Raw genomic sequence first — 22655 nt, 5'->3', positions numbered from 1 at the left:
ACTAGCTGGCATTTTTCTTTCGTTTCTCTTCTTTGTATTGTGATGGCGCAGAAGACCATGATTTGGAGAGATAAGAAACATAGACAGCATAAGACTTCGCAGAGGTGGGTCAAAGCCGTGATGAAATGACTTCCCCAAAAGATAAATCTTCCTTCCCTATCACAGTGACAATTTACTATGAAGAAATGCCAGTATAGACACTGCAACTACACGCTTTCTTTCTTTCTTTCTTTCTTTCTTTCTTTCTTTCTTTCTTTCTTTCTTTGCCGCTTTTCCTCACCCTGTTGGGGTCACGGCTGCGATCTGTGTCACACATATTAGACTCGGCCCAGTTTTACGACCGAATGTACCCGTACCGTGCGGTTAGAGGCGCGCAGCTGTGAGCTTGCATTCGGGAGACAGTGGGTTCGAACATCCCTGTCGGCAGCCCTGAAGATGGTTTTCTGTGAATTCCCATTTTCACACCAGGCTGGGGCAGTACCTTAATTAAGTTCGATTCCTTGGCGGAATCATCAACGTTGAGGCCTTCGGTTCAGAGGATCCCACGTTCGATTCCCAGCCATGTCGGGGATGTTAACCTTAATTTGTTAATTCGTCTGGCCTGGGGGCTGGGACTTTGAGATGTCTTCAACATTGGAAATCATTTTAGACCTGCACCAGGCCTTTCCGGAGGCTATACGCCATTAATATTATTACCTTATGTAAGGTGGTGGTGGTGGTGGTGGTGATTATTGTTTTAAGAGGAAGTACAACTAGGCAACCATCCTTTTTATAACACTAATCAGAGAGAAAAAATGGAAGGCGTCCAACATTTCGAAAAGTGAAGGTATCGGCCAAAGAAAGACAAGGGCCACAAAAGGACGTGAAAACGAAAGACTCCACAGACTTCGAGTGCTTTTATACCGTCGGATTCGAAAATGAACAAGAGTTGACCAAGGGAGGTTGGATAGGATATATTAAAGTGAGGAGCCTGGCACAAGTAAGTGGAAACAAAGTCAGGACTTAGCTAAGGGCCCCGTGGTCGCCAACCCACGCTTTTAAGTCGAGAGCCCCTGTAGCCCCTTTTAGTCGCCTCTTACGATATGCAGGGGATCCCCACCCACAGGATACGGACGTTTCTTTCCCACTCCTCGCCCATTCCTATCCCATCGTTGCCGTAACACCTATCTGTGTCGATGAGACGTAAATTTTAAAAGAAGACGAAAAAAGAAAATAATGTTGTAGTTCAACGTGAATGCAGATATCGTAACCATAGCCTTGGAGCATCCAGTTTTATGTGTAATCCGAACCACAAGGACGTGACCTGTGATGTCATATGCACGGATTCGAATCGCAGTCGCCTTGACGGGAAGCCAGTGACAGTATCACTTTGCTCCTAATGTTAATGTGTCTAGCAGTTTACCATCTTGTCGTTATTCCTTTAAAAACACTCCTACCGTCCATAACAGCTGTGACAGAGAAACAATTTAAATGTCCAGCTTTACAAATGCAGAGAATACCTATAAGCAAGTCTGACTCACGCGCAGCTGAACCCGTTTCCGATCAGCTATTTCCCTAGATAACGACGCTGCGAGGCGGATACATGAGTCACTATCAGATTCAAACGCTACGGGCCTTCTTATCTAGCCATTGTTTAACTGCAATAAACTTTTAAAGTTGCGATAAGAGTAATTAACAGAATGAAAGAGTCAAATGTAGAGTAGAAGGACATAGTAATCGTTAAGAAATATAAGTGTAAGGCCAATGGTGATTCTTGAAGATTTATATAGGAGGGTCACGTTATAGTTTAAATACAGACACGGATAATATGTCTAAATTATACATACGGCGTCTCCGAAAACCGTAAAAAGGTAGTTAGTTGGACGTAAAGCAAATAACATTATTATTAAAATACACACGCAAGTATAAACATTGCAGAATACACCTAGGATTACCTTATTCATTAATACACTGCTGTCCATAAAAACCAGAACACCTTGAAAGACTAGAGATAGGTTCATATTCACAGGCCATGTGCATTAATATATTCTGAAGAAATGATTAGCATTTGAAGCATGTCGGGCCTCAGATTCAAGGTCCACATTGATATCTCGGCGCAATACCATCGACTGGTAAAATGTGCCTGTGGCTCTCGTTGTTGCTATAAACCGAAGGTAATGGATCAGTGTGGCTTGAGCAGACGTGCAGGATGCTTCGCAGACGTATGAGAGAACCATACCGTCAAATGAGTGAGTTTGAAAGAAGTGGCATTATTGGCATGAGAAGACGTGATGCATCCATCCGGGAAATTGTTGATCGCGTGGGACGAAGTGTGTCGGCAGTGCAACGGGTGTGTACAGAATGGCTCACAGAAGGCCGTAGAACACGACGAGATGGGTCTGATCGCACCATCCAGATCACCCCCACCCCCGAGAAGATCGACACCCTATGCGAATGGCATTGCAGGACAGATCTGCGTCCTCCTCGGCTGTCGCGCAACGGTGGAATATTGTAACAAATCGTACACTATCAGGAGTGGCAGTCCGTCGCCGTTTACTACGATCTGGGTTACCGGTGCGTCGTCCACTTCTCCGCCTATCTTTGACTAATGCGCATAAACATGCTAGACTGCAATGGTGTATGGAACGACATCACTGGGGACAGGAATGGCAGCATATACATTAGTATTTTCGGACGAATCCAGGTTCTCATTGTTTGAAAACGATGACCGCATTTTGGTTCGGCACAGCCGGGGGGGGGGGGGGGGGGGAAGGCATCACATTGACCGCATACGCACAAGACATACAGCGCCACCTCAAGGCCTTATGGTGTGCTGTGCTATTGAGTACAACCATAAATCACAGCTGGTGTGTGTCTAGGGCACTGTGACCAGTTTGACCTACGTAAATGACATCCTGCGACCCGTAGCCATACCCTTTCTGCACGACAGCCTAGACGCCTAATTTCAGCAGGACAATGAACGACCACATGTTGCTGCACGAACACGTGCCTTCTTGTTGTCACAGGATGTCAGACTGTTGCCTTGGCCCGCCCGATCACCGGGCTTGTCGCCAATCAAAAATGTGAGGGATATGGTGAAACGACGGGTGCGGAGCTATGACCCAGTGCCAACCACCAAAGATGAAGTGTGGAACCAGGAGAATGCAGCATGGATGTCTATACCCCAGGACGCCATTCGCGCCTTATACGCGTCGATGCCATCACGCATGGAACAAGTTATCAGTGCCCATGGAGGACCCAGTGCCTACTAGGCAAGAGGACACATGCTGAACCTAGGTGACTGAAATGCTAATCGTTTCGGCAGAATATATTAATGAACATGTCCTGTGAATATGAACTTCCTATCTGTAGTCTTTCAAGGTATTCTGTTTTTTTTTTTTTAACATTAACTTATGCCAGATCCACCAATCTTTCTATAGTTGCAGCCAATCTCTCCATAAGAGGTAGCGCATTATCATCTCTCAATTGCCATTGCACTTTTCAGGAATGTCTTTATTCTATTTGATGTAAATATACACCTGTCTCTTTCCACAGCAGTCATTGATATGGTTATAGTTTTATTTTCTACAGTAGCACATTCGGAAATACAAATCAGTGAACTGTGTAGCCTTTTTTTCCTTTTCTTCAGAGAATTACTCGTAGCTGCTCGCAGTTTGCTTGTGACCGAGGCTCTCTCATTACAGCAGGCCTCTTCTCCAAGAAACATAGCCAACGGCAATGTTTGGAGACCATGTACTTTAATAATAATAATTTCATTGGCTAAACGTCCCACTAACTAGGTACTTCCTTTACGGTTTTGGAGCCACCGAAGTGCCGGAATTTAGTCCCGCAGGAGTTCTTTTACGTGCCAGTAAATCTGCCGCCACGAGACTGTCGTATCTGAGCACCTTCAAATACCACCGAACTGAGCCAGGATCGAACCAGCCAATATGGGCTCCGAAGGCCAGCGCCTCAACCGTCTGAGCCACTGAGCCCGGCAGTAGAAATAGTAGTAACAGTAGTACAGTATTTCAAAAAACTATTTCCGGTAAGGGGGACTTAAGTATATTCCGACAAAAAATGTTATAAACTATGAATATATGATGATGATGATGATGATGATGATGATGACAATTTATTTATCGTATGGCTTTTATTGCCGAGAGTGTCCGAGGACATGTTCGGCTTGTCTGATGCAGTTCTATTTGACGCCGATAGGCGACCCGCGCTTTTGGATATGGAATGATGATAATGATGTAGTGAGAGGATGAAGCCCGAGGTCGGCACGTAGCCTACTCCTGTCGAATAACAGCGGCCTGTTCAAAACTTTACGTCCCCATCCGACGGACGAATCAGCATCAACAGCGTCATATGCCCTCACTGTTCCTTAAGTAGCGTTGCAGCCTCGGCTAAGATGGGTGAGATTTAAATGTAGGCCTATTTAACACCCACACTGCAATCATAGGTTTTAAGGACCTAGAGTAAACAAAACTGAGTTATTTATAGTGTGTTTACTGTATCCGTAGCTTCTAGTCGGATTCAAAATAAGAAATACTCGATTTTAAACGTCAAAATTACCCCTGTGGGTGGAGCGGTAGAATACATCCACGGTATCCCCCGATTATCGTTAGAGAGGACTAAAAGGTGTCCCAAGGATCCTCAATTTGAAAATGTGAGTTGGCGACCACGGGGCCTAACTGATTCTGGCATTGCTTCCACTTATTTGCGCCAGTCTCTTTGCTTTTTCTCTTTCCTACCCGGCCTCCCTTGGTCAATTCTTGTTCTTTTCCGACCTCGATATTATTACGTTTGCAAGACATGGAGAGTATTTCATTTTCACCCTCTTCGTGGCCCTTCGCTTTCTTTTGTGGATCCTTCGAACTTTTCATAATCTGATTAGGATGGCTGCCTAGTTGTAAAAAATAATCACCACCACCTTTAAACGTCGGTAAAAGTTGTGTGAGTAGATACACCGACTCATCTTCTTCTTCTTCTTTATCTGTTCACCCTCCAGGGTCGGATTTTCCCTCGGACTCAGCGAGGGATCCCATCTCTACCGCCACAAGGGCAGTGTCCTGGAGCTTCAGACTCTGGGTAGGGGGATACAACTGGGCAGGATGACCAGTACCTCTCCCAGGCAGCCTCACCTGCTATACTGAACAGGGGGTTTGTGGGGGGGGATGTGGAGATTGGTAGGGATAGACAAGGAAGAGGGAAGGAAGCAGCCGTAACCTTAAGTTAGGTACCATCCCGGCATTTGCCTGGAGGAGAAGTGGGAAACCACGGAAAATCACTTCCAGGATGGCTGAGGTGGGAATCGAAGCCACCTCTACTCAGTTGACCTCCAGAGGCTGAGTGGACCCCGTTCCAGCCCTAGTACCACTTTTCGAATTTCGTGGCAGAGCCGGAAATCGAAGCCGGTCCTCCGGAGGTGGCAGTTAGTCACACTAACCACTACACCATAGAGGCGGACTACACCAACTCATAGCAGTTTTATTTGTGCGTTTAAGGGCAGTACACACTATTCTTTAACAGCATTTGCTTGATTGTTTTATCTGTTTTAATCAGAACGAAAAATGACCCTGCTTTCGGATGGGTGGTGATGGGGGTTCGCTTCTACGGTGAAACCTCAGAATTCCGTGAAGCAGTAAGCACCATCCTGTTATAATAAAATGTTAATATGTCATAACTGCGAATGAAAAAGCTACGCAATTTGTGCCACGTAGCTGTGAACTTGTATTCGGTAGATGGTGGTTTCGAATGCCACTGCCGATAGTTTTGAAGATGGTTTCCCGTGTATTCCCATTGTCATGCCAGCCATGTATTGGCGTTGGTCACGGCCGCTACCTTCCCAATCCTAGCTCTTCCCCTTCCATGAGTCACTGAAAACCTTGGATGACCGGGCGAGTTGGCCGTGCGCGTAGAGGCGCGCGGCTGTGAGCTTGCATCCGGGAGATAGTAGGTTCGAATCCCACTATCGGCAGCCCTGAAAATGGTTTTCCGTGGTTTCCCATTTTCACACCAGGCAAATGCTGGGGCTGTACCTTAATTAAGGCCACGGCCGCTTCCTTCCAACTCCTAGGTCTTTCCTATCCCATCGTCGCCATAAGACCTATCTGTGTCGGCGCGACGTAAAGCCCCTAGCAAAAAAAAAAAAAAAAAAAAAACCTTGGATATGTTCGTCGTTAAACCACTATCAATATATAGAGTGAATCACCTAAATATTTCTGAAATGGAAGGCGCTATTGATGTGCTGTTTCCACAGAAATGAAGTGTAACCAAGGGTTCATACTGTAGCCCATACAAACATTTTAATAATTATTATAATGCGTATTTATTTTAGAAATGTACATTTTTCAAGTCGAACAATGTCTATTGACCGTAAAAAAATAAAACTAGACTAAATTAGAATGTTTTTTTTTCAATTGGCTCTACTTCGTACCGAGACAGATAGGCCTAAAAAAAGTAAACTCGTGTCCTCATCCCGAGGTGGTGCAGCTCTTTTCAGGCACACCCCCCTTGGAGGTGAGCTGCATGTACCATTTCAACCACATACCAGCCCTCCTGCCATTCTTAAGTTTCTGGCAGTACCGGGAATCGAACCCGGGCCCCCAAGGACGGCAGCTAATAACACTAACCGTTACGCTACTGAGGCGGACTAGATAAGCCTTATTGGCGACGTTGGGATAGGAAAAGGCTAGGAGTGGCAAGGAAGTGGCCGTGTCCTTACTTAAGGCACAGCCCCAGCATTTACTTGATGTGAAAATGGCAAATCATGGAAAAGCATCTTTAGGGCTGCCGACAGTGGGGTTCGAACCCACTATTTCCCGAATGCAATCTCATATTTGTGCGCCCCTAACCGTGCGGACAACTTGCTCGGTAAAAGTAAGAATTCCAATGGTGGCTTCTTCTTTTCCTTTCTCTTTTTTTCAGGATTCTAGTACAAATAGTTTACAAGCTATCGTAGTTTGAATATTGTACATGCCGGCTGTCTGCTCCATGCGTCAGCACCAGCTTAAGAAAAAAGTGAATAAACAAATTGTTTGATTCTGAAGAAGAAAGACAATAATTTACCTTAAAAGTTTGTGCTCAAAATGACGTCCACCAGCTTCAATACAAGTTTCCAGTCTGCCATGAAAAGACTGATGCACAGGTTCTAGCATTTCATCAGAAATCTCAGCGCAGGCAGCAGTAATACGACGTTTCATATCATCTGATGTAGTGGGTATGTCCTTGTAAACATTGTCTTTTAGCTTTCCCCAGAGATAAAAACAATCTAAAGGGATCAAATCTGGGGCCTATTCCACGAACGAACTTTGCAACTTTTCACTTTGCACTTTGCACTTTTCAGTTCAGATTTTGTTCCACTATCGCTTTTCAGATTTAGCTTGCAAAGTGAAAAGTGAAAAGTGAAACGTTAGAAATCTTTTCACTTTTCAAGCCTGTTATGTTCCTCTATTGGTACAGAAATGCAAAGTGCAAAGAAATGAAGTGAAAAGTTTTCATAAATCTTGCAAAGAGATGATTCCCTTTTCATATGTTAATTAACAAGTATGTACATTAGTTTCTCGGCGTAGAATTTGGTTTAGTGATATAAACACGTCACGACGTGAGCTTTTGTTAGCATCAAGTGAGGACAGTGATGAAGAATCCAATAATGGAACGTACAGAGACAGGATTAATTTTCATAACCTCACTTCGACGTAATAACGCGAGTGATTTCGTATTATCCCAAGAGGCTGACTATATTCTTGAAATGATCGGTAATTTATTGAAAGATAAAGAAGTAAATTCCTTTCCAAAAAAGAACAAATTCTTATGTTTACATTTTTTAGTAAATGGTACCCAGCTGTACTGTGTAACAGCAATGCATGGGACATCAAAATCAATTATTTGCAGAACTGTTACCAAAGTCGTAGATGTTATTGTAAATGTAATATTTGCTAACAGTACGTTGGCTTGATAATCCACTTAATATAGCGACGGGATTTCTAATGAAGGGTGAATGTCCTTCTGTGTGTGGATGTGTTGACGGTACTCTCGTTAACACTGATGTGTGTCATCATTTGAGAGGTTATCTTTAAAGTTGTCAAAAAAGGATGCCACGTTTCTCCTTGACAACTTCCAGCTTCTTGTAATAACCTTTCTTTCCCACGATAAAAACCTAAACGGTACGACAATTATACCGCCAAGTTCGCCGCGAAAAGTAAAGCATTAAAATCATAGAGTATTAGGCCTATACAGTTTGCTCATAGAATAAACTCGATCGGATCACTCATTCGCAAAGACTTTTCACTTTGCGAAGAAATTGAAAAGTACAGCCTAGTTCATGGTGGAACAGAAAGACTTTGCACTTTGCAAGAATTGAAAAGTGAAAAGTGCAAAGTTGAAAAGTTGCAAAGTTCGTTCGTGGAACAGGCCCCTGGTCAGCGGGTCGACCAAGGTACAGGTCCCCTTAGTCCGATCCAACGATTTGGAAATAAACGTTGAAGACAAGCTGTAGCACGTCGTGCACTTGGCGCTGGACAGCCATAATGTAGTGGAAATTCTCCTGTCAGTGGAAGTTGGTTTGTTAGGAGGTTGAGATACTTTTGAAAATAGTGTTTCTTCTATGAAAACGGCCGTATGAGGTGATGGTTCACTATTCCACACCATGGACGCTGACGTTCCACCCTTGAAGAAATCAAATGGTGATTGTTTATGGTCCAATAGTTTACTTGGCCATGGTTATTAAATCAATATTGCTTCATCTCTAAACAAGATACGCGATAAATCTGGCGTATCTTGTCTTAATGCCCGTGTAGAAAAAATCATACGATTCTTAAAATAGTGTCTGTGTAGCTCTTGAAGGAGGGAGGTATAATATGAGTGGAATTTATGACGGTGGAGAACGCGTAGTACACTTACGTAACCCATACCACTTCCTCATGCGATTGCACCGGAACTAACGTGTGTATCTACCACCAACAGCAGCTAGAATAATTTAAGCCTCTTTTCCAGTCACTTGTTTCTTTCTGTTACATTTTCTAGGTGTTACACTTCCAGTTTCACGTAATTTGTTGAAGAGGTTCACAAACAATTGACGAGCTGGACGACGTCTATCGGGATATCGTTTCCGCGTACAGAGCACAAATACGAACACCATTCTTCCTGCATTCTCCATACACCATCAACATGTCGGCTTTTTTCAGCGTAGGTAAATACTATCTACCACCACGTCCTACTTCTTGAACTATCACAAAGCAAGTGACAAGGAAGTTGCAATGCAATCAGTGTTCTGTAAAAGAAACAAATATAAGAACTTCATAGCCTCGTAACAAAAAAGTAGAGCAGACAACTCTAGGTATTTAGAATGTTTAAACTACGATAGCTCGTTAACTACTTGTACGAGAATCCTGAAAGAAAAAAAAGACACCTTTGGCATTCTAATTTCCTCTGGTTTTATTTTCATAATGTCAATAGGCATTATTTCCTTTAAAAAATAAAAAATAAAACATTCTAAAATAATACACATTCTAATAATCATTAACATCTGTGTATGGGCTACAATTATGGGCCCTTGGTTAAAACTCATTTCTGTGAAAACAGCACATCAACAGTACCTTCAATTTCAGAAATATTTAGGGTACAAATTTTAGGTGAATCCCCCTGCATATAGTGCCCACAAATTATTGATTTCTGTAATAATATATTTAATCTGGGACTGAATCGAAATACATGAAATACATTACAATACCATATAAAGATTTACCTTGCAATGCATTCTACTGTAGATTCCCCGCGTGTAACACGTCAGATGTTCAGGCGGATCGATATATTATAGTATTAATCTTCCAATAATTCGTAGAAGACATGTCATAGCCTTAAATATTCTCAACAAGTTTCCAAAACTAAAGACCTAAATCATTATTGCTTAAAACGTTATCAGTTTAATATGGAATAGGTAATAATAATTTCGTGTGGCTATTTCTAGCCGAGTGCAGCCCTTGTAAGGCAGACCCTCCGATGAGGGTGGGCGGCATCTGCCATGTGTAGGTAACTGCGTGTTATTGTGGTGGAGGATAGTGTTATGTGTGGTGTGCGAGTTGCAGGGATGTTGGGGACAGCACAAACACCCAGCCCCCGGGCCATTGGAATTAACCAATGAAGGTTAAAATCCCCGACCCGGCCGGAAATCGAACCCGGGACCCTCTGAACCGAAGGCCAGTACGCTGACCATTCAGCCAACGAGTCGGACATGGAATAGGTTTCTCAGTACCTACTACGAAATCGGACGAAGGTGTCCTTAAAATCGTTATGAACGCCGTAATTGCTGTTTCCTTTATCGTTATTTAATGAAAACGTGCACATGTCTCTCATAAAGGATTTATGTCAAGGTTCCTCAGAGACAATGAACATCAGTCTAGTGAAGAGCAACTAATAATAATATGTCACATACTAAAATATTTTTCAAACGGATTTACAAAAAAATAAAAGAAACGAAACGTTCTATGAGAAGGTTATATAGGACAACTTGTTGTCGTTGGTTTCTGACACGTTAAAAATTCCTGCTGGAAAAATGTTTAAGATCAAAAAAATAATTTGAACGGCAATTAGCAATTATATTATTATTATTATTATTATTATTATTATTATTATTATTATTATTCCCAGGGATGGCTCAAGAATAATACTAAATGAAGGATCTGAATCCGAGGAGTTATACTCCACTTTTCTTCTAGTAACTTATGTTACCTCACAAGTACTGTAGGTAACAATTTATACATACAATTAAATAATATTATAATTCCCGAACGAAAAGTGGCATGTATTCGAGAGATAGTGAGTTCGAACCCTACTGTCGACAGCCCTGAAGATAGTTTTCTACGGTTTCTCTTTTTCACACCAGACACATGCTGGGACTGTACATTAATTAAGGGCACGGCCACTTCCTTCCCACTCCTAGCCCTTCCCTATCCCTTCGTCGCTATAAGACCTACCTGTGTCGGTGCGACGTAAAGCAAATTGAAAAAAAGAGACAGAGAAAGAAAAGTGACATGAGCGTAAATCTGTATCCCCATTGAAGCAATGGCTTCAAAATGGAGATACGAACATTTTTAAAATATTAAGTTTGAGTCTCAGGGAGTTCAATAGGAGTCATTCTGAATGATTTTTTTTTATTTTTCTACTCAACTGAAAGTAATTTCGCATTCTTGAACACGTTTTCTGATCTCAGCCCCAATTTGAAATTGAACACAATATCATGAATACTAGATTACGTTTAATAATGGTATTTTAGGTTTAACGTCTCTCTAACTACGTTTGTGGTTTTGGAGGTGCCAGAATGTTGTCCCGAAGAGGTTCATTCCCCCTGCCAGTAAATCAACCGACACGAAGACTAGAGTATTTGAGCACCTTCAAATATCAACGGTCTGAACCGGAATCGAACCTGCCAACTTTGTGACTTCCCCTCTCGGAGAACAATCATCGAACGAGAAATGCAACCATTCAAGCTAAGGGCGCCAATCTTTAAGTTGAGGACTTAAAGATAAAAATTTATAATCAAGCTTGGACGGACTCTTATCACAGGGGTGGGGTGATAGTACACTAATCATTAAGCAGGAGAATTAGAAATCAAAAGGCTAATTAAGGCAGATTGATTAAAGTGAACTAGAAAAATACTATTTATTATCTTTAATATAAATGACGACGGTTTAACGAGAACTGAATTTAAAATAGAAAATGAATTTAACACAAAATTGAATGACTCTACTTCGCGAAAACTTGCAATATCTTTAACTCGCTTGCTCACCATGTAGTCTTGTTCTGCTGGTCCTTGGAAAGCTTCCATCCTTGTAGCTGGAACATCACCGGTCGTCTTTGAGATCTCTTCATCTGCAGCTAAGTACCATTCCTGCCTTGCAAATTGCACCCACCACTAATTGGAAGATGACTTCAAAACTAACACTCCCTATTATGCTTTATCCCATATATTGGAGATAAGCCCTAAGTCATAGTTAGAAGAACCACCTTGGGTTATATGGAGAGGATACTCAATTAAGAATCCTTCCAACTTTACTGAAAATGTGCTCTGAAGTTTCACTTCTATCTGGTTTAATACTAACTATTGACTTAGACTGGTTCAAACCGGTCTCGTAGCCGAGCTGTACGTACTTCCTGATGAGAGTGGCTATACACCCCTCATTCAGAATTTCTAAGTATCGAGACGAAGAATCAAGTAGAGAATCAAGTAGAATAATGTAGAATAATATCGATCAGAATCATGTAGAGAGAATAAAGCCAAGAGCTCCAACACGCCCTTTTATAACCTTCTCTCGCGCTAATTACAGGTCGCTACACGTGGTCCAATCAGATGACACGTCTCTCCCCACTCCAGATATTAGAGTTGACGGGTCTTAACCATGATATTAACTGTTCTTCTATTAGTCCTTTCACTCAGTATCCATGGCAACATGACGCTCCTTTGAAAATATAGGCGGTGATTAGTTTGAATACTTCTGGTCGAAATACGGTAGCATCGTTACAACGCTTGAACACGTGCTCGCTTTTCCCAGAACTTGGTGTCTAAATTTGTCCTTCCTTCTTCCTCGGTGATGTGGCAAGATAGAGGAAATCTACTGCAAGTTAATTTTAAACTAATGTCGCAAGAATCTAAGTGAATATTAGGATATTCAGCCCTCGTTTACAAGTCGTAGTTACAAAGTAATGAAATGATAGTGAGCAAATGATTAAACATGAATTATAATACAATTACATACCAAAATAAATATCATGACGTTAAATTCCTGAATTAATTACACATAATAAAATTAACATAATTACACTGTAACGTCTGGAACGTTACATACGCCCCCATGAGTTCTTAACAAATATCACATGAGTTGAGAACTCACACACTTACTCCCACATTGACTTGAAATACCTCTATTACCTGCCCATTACGAGCGACATTATTTTCATACCATTAATTATTTCTCACTGTTTCCATATCTCTCTTAGACTGCTTACCATTGCGAATGTCTGTTATTTCAGTTCATCTTGAGGTTTAGATGCTAAATTATGCCCGACACAAGCAACTTTCCATTTTTGTAAAAAACAAGATTATCCTAGAGAATATAACATAATATATATACAATTCAGATTACAGACTCTGCCGAGTGTCTATTTGTCCTTTTACTCCCCATCTCTCCGACATTCTTTGCTAGATAGCAGTAACACGTTCTCTTCCAATCTTTTACCTTAAAACCATGGAAAACAAATGATACAAACAATTTACACTTTTATCACTCTTTCGAATGTTTCAACCTTATCTTGAAGCAGGATGCAATACACTTCACATGAATACACACGTGATTTAAGCTCACGGTAAAATTATTACAAGTTAGAAATGCACATACGGGAAAATTAATTATTTGCCGTCGTCAGCTTTAATTAGCCTTCTGTAACATCTCAGAAAACAAATATATAAAATTTCATGGCCTCACATACGGAAACAGATGATCTATCGTCAATGAACGAGCGTAAATCTACCGCCACACAAACACCTCCCTTGTTTACAAACACAACTAGGAAATACCACCACAATTGAGACGTAAACTTATTCCGCTCGTAGTCTGACATAACAAGTAGCAACTTCCCCGAGTTACTGACCTATATCTCACAATCCGGTTCAGCCACCTCACACGACAGGTATCTCCGTAAACTACTAATGTTATATGAACCATTCATTACGCTCTCGCCATCCGCTAACTTGTAAGCACAGGGTCCTAGTTTTCTATGTACTTTATAAGGGCCTTGATATAAAAGAAAAAATTTCTTTGTTACCTTATCCTCACTATTTGACAACATTGGAACTCTCACCAAAACCATATCACCTACCTCAAAGTTATCCAGTACCTTACGTTTCTGCTGCCTTTTACGTTTATCTCCAGATTTAATCAGGTTCTCCCGTGCCAGTCGGACGTAAAATTCAGCATTACGAGGTGGTTCCTCAGGCAAACCTAACACTCTCACTACGCTCTCGCATTCAATACACAGACGTATTGATCCATCAGACTTAGGCACGACAATTAAGGGATTAACATATTGACTGTTTGATAATTCAATCACATCGTCTGCTAACATAGCTTGAATTTGATCCTCTACGGCTTTGGCATATTTGTGTGGTATCGGATACCGCGGTCCGCTGAATGGAGTCTTATCCAGCACAGAAAAAGAATGTTCATACAGATGGGTAACACCAGGTTTCTCGGAGAAAATCTCCACGTGTTCACATAACACTTCAAATAACTTGTCCTTCTGGACTTCATTTAACTCATTTCTACTTACGGCTTCTTTCAAGCCACATATTTTATCCTCATTAATCCACAACTGACACAACTTCAGGCCCTCACTAGCCTCTTCATTAACTTTAGAAACCTCTCTCATTCTCCACACTGTACTAACTTCCGTTTTCCTCTGAATTTCCTCCTCAAACTTGACCTTGATATCCTCATTATTCCACCTCAAATTTAGCACTAGATCATTGTAATTTAACTGAGCCAATTTTAACGTTAACCAGTCAGATCCCAAGATAAGATCAAATATCAAATGCGGAATTACCAAACATATCTGAACGCTAATAAAATTATTAATACAGATCGGGACAGCTACTTGTTTACAAATTTGCTTAGACTTCTTTCCAACAGCCGTAATGATGAAAGTAGACTTAACAGGCATTTCCTCCAACTGAATACCCTGTTTCACTAATGACTCATACCACTGAGAACTAATACATGATATTTGGCTCCCAGAATCAATCAAAACTTTAACCCACGCCCCCCAGACTTTCAATTTAACAACGGGATTGACTACTTTATTACTTGAATCTCCATTATTCTGCTCGGGTTCATACAACAAATCGTCTCTAACATCTAGGTCATATGGTAACACTTTCATGACAAGACACTTCGCTACCTTCGTACTAGGCTGGAAATCTGACCTAACATTACAGCCTCTAGTTAGTTTAAAGGTTCCCTTTGTGTATTGACGTTGGACTCATTAGTACATTGCTCTGGCCTCCGTTGGGAATTTCCTGTCCTATATTCAGGTGCTCCGCTCCTACTGTTATGCTGAGGTCTGAACTGATTGCGAGCTTCGTGATTCTGTGTTCTACCGTTATGTCTCATTCCGTTGTGATGACTAAAATTCTGAATATTCTCCGTTCTACTCCTAAGGTTACCTAAAGCATCAAAACTGCCTAGTAGGTTCTCCATCTCCTGAATAGTTCCAACTTTTTGCATGCAGGCCGCTTCTCTCACCCTGTCCGGAAAATGTCTCAAAAGTAGTCTTACTACATCAGACCCCTCGGTTATACCATCTAAGTTCTGACAAATCATGACATGTGCCAGGAAGTACTCGGTCATAGTAACTCCTTCATGCTGTTTGTACCTCCCAAATACCACCCTTTCTCTCTCCCGAGCTTGTATCGCTTCATTCCAGAATTTCTCTCTAAACTTATTTCTGAATTCTTTCAGGTTCGTCATCGTCTGCCTATATACCATGAACCAAGACCGAGTTTCTCCTACAAAAGCATGGTCAATATTTTCCATAACGTCTTCCCAGTCCATAGACCCTTCCTCTAGACGCTTTTCAAATCGTTTTTCTATCATCTTAAGGAAATCTAGAGGGTTCGTTTGTTTCCCATTAAATTTAGGTAGTTCAATTTCCCTAATGTAGCTATTTCCTAGACATTGCCTTCCCGTGAAAACCTGTTTATCCTTTGCCACCTGTTTTAACTTATTTTCTGCTTTCTCCATCCGGCATTCTACATCTTTGTCTCTCCTATCAATTTCTCTCTCCAAATTAACCTGCTTCTCTTTCAATGTCCTAATTTCAATCTTATTCTCTTCAGCTATCGCAAACCTTTCTTCACTTGCCCGGGTCTCATCTTCTATTCTAAGCTTTACCGTGTCAATCTCTTGTTGGACGTGGTCTTTGAATATCCGTATTTCCCCTCTTTGAGTCTCAACTCTTTTATCAATACTAGTGACCTGCCTCATTACTTCCTCCCTAGTAGAGTTGTTTTCCTTCCCCATTAATTCCAGGAATTCACTTCTCTGCTCCGCAAACTTTTCTTCTACCTCTTTCCCTTGCCGTACATATTCATTTTTCTGGTCCTCTAATCGCTTATTAAAATGTTCATTTTTTACCACCAGATCGCGTAACTGCCTACTGTGTTCGTCCATTCTCCGATTCGCTTCCTCCTTATTTTCCCTCATCTCCCTGCTTAATTCAGCTTTAGTTTGCTCTAACTGTTCTTTAAGTTCATATTTGATATTCTCAATTTTAGTGTTAGTTTGTTCTAATTCACTTTTAAGCTCAGATTTAGTTTGTTCCAATTCATTTTTTATTTCAGTTTTACTGTCCTCTATCTTACTTAACATTAACTGCATCATTCCCATTAACTGATCATTATTATTACTTTCATTGTTAGTGTTTACTTCCTCTTCGCCCCCCATCCTACTATCATCTGACTCCATACTAACTTCTTTCTGCTTGCCTTCACTCTCCATACTACTTACACTTCTATCTTCAATTTCCTCTACTAGACTACACAACTCTTCCTCTGAACTCAATACATTATTGCCTTTTATCACCCGTCCACTGCGCAACATCCTCTCCTCTTTCGTTTGATCAGCCATGACCCTTCCCACAATCAAACACTCCTAATGAAACGTGGATATCCAAATTTTGCCCATAATACTAATTCTGATATCGTTACTGTCATTAACTGCTCCGTACTTAATGATTTTCTCGCCCTACGTTGGAGCGGCATTTATGTGACTTCCCCTCTCGGAGAACAATCATCGAACGAGAAATGCAACCATTCAAGCTAAGGGCGCCAATCTTTAAGTTGAGGACTTAAAGATAAAAATTTATAATCAAGCTTGGACGGACTCTTATCACAGGGGTGGGGTGATAGTACACTAATCATTAAGCAGGAGAATTAGAAATCAAAAGGCTAATTAAGGCAGATTGATTAAAGTGAACTAGAAAAATACTATTTATTATCTTTAATATAAATGACGACGGTTTAACGAGAACTGAATTTAAAATAGAAAATGAATTTAACACAAAATTGAATGACTCTACTTCGCGAAAACTTGCAATATCTTTAACTCGCTTGCTCACCATGTAGTCTTGTTCTGCTGGTCCTTGGAAAGCTTCCATCCTTGTAGCTGGAACATCACCGGTCGTCTTTGAGATCTCTTCATCTGCAGCTAAGTACCATTCCTGCCTTGCAAATTGCACCCACCACTAATTGGAAGATGACTTCAAAACTAACACTCCCTATTATGCTTTATCCCGTATATTGGAGATAAGCCCTAAGTCATAGTTAGAAGAACCACCTTGGGTTATATGGAGAGGATACTCAATTAAGAATCCTTCCAACTTTACTGAAAATGTGCTCTGAAGTTTCATTTCTATCTGGTTTAATACTACCTATTGACTTAGACTGGTTCAAACCGGTCTCGTAGCCGAGCTGTACGTACTTCCTGATGAGAGTGGCTATACACCCCTCATTCAGAATTTCTAAGTATCGAGACGAAGAATCAAGTAGAGAATCAAGTAGAATAATGTAGAATAATATCGATCAGAATCATGTAGAGAGAATAAAGCCAAGAGCTCCAACACGCCCTTTTATAAACTTCTCTCGCGCTAATTACAGGTCGCTACACGTGGTCCAATCAGATGACACGTCTCTCCCCACTCCAGATATTAGAGTTGACGGGTCTTAACCATGATATTAACTGTTCTTCTATTAGTCCTTTCACTCAGTATCCATGGCAACATGACGCTCCTTTGAAAATATAGGCGGTGATCAGTTTGAATACTTCTGGTCGAAATACGGTAGCATCGTTACAACGCTTGAACACGTGCTCGCTTTTCCCAGAACTTGGTGTCTAAATTTGTCCTTCCTTCTTCCTCGGTGATGTGGCAAGATAGAGGAAATCTACTGCAAGTTAATTTTAAACTAATGTCGCAAGAATCTAAGTGAATATTAGGATATTCAGCCCTCGTTTACAAGTCGTAGTTACAAAGTAATGAAATGATAGTGAGCAAATGATTAAACATGAATTATAATACAATTACATACCAAAATAAATATCATGACGTTAAATTCCTGAATTAATTACACATAATAAAATTAACATAATTACACTGTAACGTCTGGAACGTTACAACTTGGGTTCGGAAGGCCAGTGCTCTACCGTCTGAGTCCTTCAGCCTTGCATAGATTACGTTCAGGAACACGAAGTACACTGGGAAGATGACCGTCTAGCCCATAGAACTGGAAAGTGAAAACAATCGACAGCAATGATAAATATAATGTTCTCCAGGCTATCGTATTCTTACTTAAGTTCACAATATTCGAGTAAGTAAACCCGTGTTCTCTTATTCCTCGAGTTCGTCCAACTCTTTTTCAGGCACCGGGCGAGTTGGCCGTGCGCGTAGAGGCGCGCGGCTGTGAGCTTGCATCCGGGAGATAGTAGGTTCGAATCCCACTATCGGCAGCCCTGAAAATGGTTTTCCGTGGTTTCCTATTTTCACACCAGGCAAATGCTGGGGCTGTACCTTAATTAAGGCCACGGCCGCTTCCTTCCAACTCCTAGGCCTTTCCTATCCCATCGGCGCCATAAGACCTCTCTGTGTCGGTGCGACGTAAAGCCCCTAGCAAAAAAAAAAAAAATCTTTTTCAGGCACACTCCCAATGGAAGTGAGCTGCATGTACCTTTTCTTTACCCACATGCCAATCTTAAATTTCTGGCAGTACCTGGAATTGAACCCGGGATCTCGAGAATGGCAGCTAATAATGCTAACTTTTACACCAAGTTACGGAGGTGGACATAAATCGTGTTCTCGTCCCGAGGTGGTCCGACTCTTTTCAGGCACAGCCTCAATGAAAGTGAGCTGCATGTGCCCTTTTAACCACATGTCAGCTCTCCTTTTTCTTTCTTTCTTAACCCGTTTATCCTCCAAGGGTAAGTTTTTCCCTCGGACTCCGCGAACGATCCTACCTCTACGGCCTCAAGGAACGTGAGATATTAGGTTGGGGATACAACTGGGACGGAAGACCAGTACTTCGTCCAGGCGGCCTCACCTGCCACAGGGGCCTTGTGGAGGTAGGGGTTGGGTGATGTGAGGATTGGAAGGGATAGACAAGGAAGGGGAAAGGAAGCGGCCGTGGCCTTAAGTTAGATACCATTCCGGCATTTGCGTGGAGGAGAAGTGGGAAACCACGGAAAACCACTTCGAGGATGGCTGACGTGAAAATCGAACCCCCTCTACTCAGTTGACCTCCCGAGCCTAAGTGGACTCTGTTCCAGCCCTCGTACCACTTTTCAAATTTTGTAGCAGAGCCGGGAATCGAGCCCGGGCCTCCGACGACGGCGCAAACAGTTACACCACGGAGGTGGACAATCTTCGAGTGAAAAATGATTGTAACTATTGTAAATATGGTTTTCCTATTATTCCTTTTATTTTGATGTGGTGTAATATCTTAATTTGTAGCTTGTAATACGACAGTTTTAAATATTCGAGAAGGGGAGTCTGAGAAAACACTTCTATATTTGCCTCTCCACCAGAAGCGAGAAACGACCAGTGATGTACAATTACATTCTGAATTATTTGATTCACTTCTGATACGCTAAAGAACATCATTGTCTACTCTTGGAGGTCGATGAGTGCTCTGCTCCCTGCCAGAGGGAATGAAGATGACGTTGATTGATGTGGGAAGCTCTCGACAATACCTTGTACTGTTCTACTACAGCTATATCGCTACACGCTAGAGAGGAGACCCGTTACAAAGCAGATTTACTTCGGTCTTTGGCCCCAAGGCCGTTCGTGCACCTACTGACACATGCTTTACGCTCTTTTTTTTTTTTGTCGCTATTAAAACGCTTAGCAAACAAAGTAAGGTCATCAGACTTACTTATCTTCAGCGTTACCTAAAGGGACCCTAACACGATCAATATTAAAACCAAACCAAACCCCGAAGGGCCTTGAACTACCAAGCGATCGCTGCTCACCCAATCAGATTACGAGGTGTCGTGTGGTCAGCACCACTAATCCTCTCGGCCTTTAATTTTGGCTTTCTAGACCAGGGCCGCTATCTCACCGTCAGATAGCCCCTCAATTGTAATTACGTACGCTGAGTGGACTTCGAACCAGTCCTTAGAACCAGGTAAAAATCCCTCAATTCGGGGCCTTTTTATGGTGCAATAATATTGACCGTGTAATAAAGGTTTGCTCAATATATTGATGAATATTACATTTATTTAATTTTGTTGAAGCTCTGTCAATATATTGTACAGTGTACACCGTGAGAGGAGTGTGCCACGCATTACGTTGTCAATCTGTGCCCAGCTGTTACCTGCTTGTCGTGCAGCCGTGTTTGCCCTTTACTAGGTGTCCATTGATTTGACTAGCAGCATATTCGATTTACTTGTGGTATGATGAAGCAAGGATCAAAGAAAGAAGATGAAAGAAGATTGCTGCTGAAATGCAGTCCTCCAAGCGAAGTCAATAACGTAGTCAGGATCTGCCGATTGGTGAGGGGTATAGTTACAACATGATAGAACACAATGAAGGTGCTTGTGCGTGTGCGGTGCGCGCATGCAAAAGTTGTCATTATAAGGACACTGATACAAGTGAATTATGTTGATATTCAGATTGCAGTACACTACGTAATGCATTGCGAGATTTCTATATTTCTCCTCATTGCGCACGACCTGCTCGAAATATTCTAGTTTCTGCTTCTTCGCTATTTTCATCAGCTCTTCATCGTGGCCAATCCGTTGCAGGACTGCGATGTTGGTCACGTGACCCATCCAAGATATTCTGAGCAGCCTTCTATAGACCCTCATGTTGAACGTGTCTATGCTCTTCTCAGCTGCTTGCGTTAATGTCCATTTCTCGACTTCGTACAACAGAATAGGGTAGACGTGACATTTGAGGGAGCGCAGTTTGGTCGATAGGTTAAATTTCTGGAGCACAGCAAGGGTCGCTATTTAGTGAAGGTCGAGCTGGCGATTTCTATTCCGATTTTGATTTCTTCATCGGGGTTGTGCGTTGAGTCTTCATCCAAGGTAGTCCCGTTGGTCAAAAAAAAAAAAAAAATCACTATCAGAATGTTGACCGACAAGGGACTCGAACCGGCTAACCACGGTGTCAGACCATATAGACTTCACGCCTTGATGATCACGGCCAGCAGTCCGGCTATAGCAGTAGGTGAGGTGTTGTCGAAAATTTTAGATCTTCAACATTATCTCCCGTTGCCATACAACGTAGTGTTGTGGACACCCTTTCATGAACAGAAATTGCCTCCCTCATCACAGTGTTTTGCTTTTTGTATACATGGTGAGACAAGGTTCACTAATAATTGATTGAATGATTCCTTGTCCATTCTCAAAACAATTATTGTAGCCAGTTGGCTCCGGAGAAAGTGCTCTCAAAATACTGTACCTGCATGTCCATGTGTCACGCGCCTTCTCAACCCGTCTTTAGTTCATCTCCGTTTTCTTTTTTTTCTTTTCTTTTTTTTTTACACACTTCTATTGCAATGGCAATACAACCCCATTTAGCATCGCGGATTGCCGAGCCGATGACCTAGGTGTTAGACCCCTTTAAACAACAATAAGCACGGATTCCGACATGGCAGACAATGTACAGAGGCGAATAAACAACTGTATGAACTAGTCAAGCAACTGAGAATGAGTATTCCCTAATAATACTGAGCCGTGTAGGGACTGAGTGTTTTCACGCATTATATTGACACAATAATATTGAGTAATGATGCTGATCCGCCTCTGTGGTGTAGTGGTTAGCGTGATTAGCTGCCACCCCCGGATGCCCGGGTTCGATTCCCGGCTCTGCCACGAAATTTGAAAAGTGGTACGAGGGCTGGAACGGGGTCCACTCAGCCTCGGGAGGTCAACTGAGTAGAGGTGGGTTCGATTCCCACCTCAGTCATCCTGGAAGTGGTTTTCCGTGGTTTCCCACTTCTCCTCCAGGCGAATGCCGGGATGGTACCTAACTTAAGGCCACGGCCGCTTCCTTCCCTCCTCCTTGCCTATCCCTTCCAATCTTCCCATCCCTTCACAAGGCCCCTGTTCAGCATAGCAGGTGAGGCCGCCTGGGCGAGGTACTGGTCATACTCCCCAGTTGTATCCCCCGACCAAGTGTCTGAAGCTCCAGGACACTGCCCTTGAGGCGGTAGATGTGGGATCCCTCGCTAAGTCCGAGGGAAAAACCGAACCTGGAGGGTAAACAGATGATGATGATGATGATGATGATGATGATGATGATGATGATGATGATGAATGATGCTGATCGTGTATAGGTCCCTAAGACAGGGTCTCGACTAGCCAACAAGGACCACGGAAGCCTCTAGATGAGTCTGACCAGTGGCGTGTACTGAGCCCCATCTACCCCAGCCCTGCTTGAGTAAATAACTTTGTATTTGCATTTTCTAATTTATTCCTTAGAACGCTCTTCATAAAGTTTAAAAAGCTGTGAACATCCAAACCAAGTACAGCTGTCTCAACAATCCGCTCACACTACCGCAGTTCAGCTTCTCCAGCGAGCTGGGTTTCCATGCCGGCGCGAAATTTAAGTCGCTTAAGTCGCTTGGT

The sequence above is a fragment of the Anabrus simplex genome, chromosome 8, assembly GCF_040414725.1.
Source record: "Anabrus simplex isolate iqAnaSimp1 chromosome 8, ASM4041472v1, whole genome shotgun sequence".
NCBI lineage: Eukaryota > Metazoa > Arthropoda > Insecta > Orthoptera > Tettigoniidae > Anabrus > Anabrus simplex.
Note: the sequence above shows the minus strand (reverse complement) of the source record.